Source organism: Uranotaenia lowii, chromosome 2 (assembly GCF_029784155.1).
Source record: "Uranotaenia lowii strain MFRU-FL chromosome 2, ASM2978415v1, whole genome shotgun sequence".
Classification (NCBI taxonomy): Eukaryota; Metazoa; Arthropoda; class Insecta; order Diptera; family Culicidae; genus Uranotaenia; species Uranotaenia lowii.
Genome location: NC_073692.1, coordinates 86,204,371 through 86,205,976, shown reverse-complemented (window position 1 = coordinate 86,205,976; position 1,606 = coordinate 86,204,371).

The following is a 1,606-nucleotide window of genomic DNA, read 5'->3' as shown; positions in this document are numbered from 1 at the left end:
TTTTCACTTCCAGATGCTCGAAACACCTCGAACTCACCACGGCTATCATAGCAGGCGGTTATATACTCGACGGAAGTATTTGGATCGGTGTGGTGAATGTTACCAACATATCTTTGCTGTGTGATTCCCCGGAAAAGAACCAAGACTTTTCGAATACCCTGATGGAATCCAACCGCTCCTGGTCATAGTTCTACGTCGGAGCAAATCGGTTAACCGGTTTCTTTGTATGGTAAATAGTTATTGAATTACATTACACTATGCTGCATAAATTATTTTTATCATACCTCCTTTATAATATAAAAAATTGAAACGAATTTGCAAGAAAATTTCAATTTATTTTAGGAATTTTCGTTGCTGCATAACACAACTGCTCATTGGAACGTGAGAAAGCAGTTAACAGTTCTGATCATCAGTTACCGAACAATTTTTCTATCCCAGTTGGAACGCTTTTCGATGTTACGTTAAGGGATAACCGATTTGGCAAGCAACTTTTCTTTAAAGACACCCATATATTACGCCAAAATGCAGTTCAACAGCGGGAACAAATCTCGTCACCGGTAAGTATTGTTTTTACTTTTTGATGAGAGTCTCAACGATTCCGTATTATTATAGTTCCGTTAAATATTAGCTAGTATAGCTGACAACGTTTGATCCGAATTTACTTTGTTCTGGTCCATGCGCAGATTGCAATCAGCTAGGTTCCGTTGTAACAGGATATTTAACCAGCCAGAATTAATTTTAAACTTATAACATTAAACTAAAGAGCCTATAGTACTATTGGCTATAGGCTCGTTACATTTAACGTCATTTAAAAACAGAGCCAGTTTGAAGAGTTTAACTCTATCTGCACATGTAATGAAAATATCGAAAAGATCTACACTGCCGCTTTTCGCAAGACTGTCTCATATGCATTTTCATATTTTTTATGATCTCGAAAATTGTTCCTTTACCAGTAGTTCTTCAATTTAAATCACTAGTTTATTCCAAATTTTTATAAAAATAAAATACATATAACTGGTATATACTCAGCGAGTCATTAAAGCCATTTTTCACATTTCGATGTTTGTATATATGAGACAGTCTTCCCAGCAGCGAAAGTACATCATTGTTGAAGGTTGATCTCATAAGCATTGTATAATTAAAGGCGCTTTAATATGCTATGTGGGCCAAGCTTACATGCATACCAATGCATTGCGAAAATCGCCTTTGCGTATGCAACGAAAATATTTTGAGTAGGCGATGTTCGTATTACATTGGCATGGCATGTATCTACGTTGTTCGCCTATACATCGCGCATTAAAACGCCTGAATGTATAGAATTCTATGAATATTATGCTTTTTCGCAAATCAGCCGTTAAGGGTTATTATTTCTTTCAAATTTAAACATTCAAATGTTACCAGATTTTGGCATCATGCTTTGCGTGCATTCGGTATTATACTAGTCGAGTTTCTGATTATGATTAGGTGGTTAGTTCCGTAAAATATTTAATCAAATTCGATTAACAGAGATCTTATTCTATGTTTTTATTACAGTTTCCCCATAAAAGAGTTCAATCACACGTCGTGCTTCAAACGACAATACAGTTTTGGAAAAGACAATTGGAAC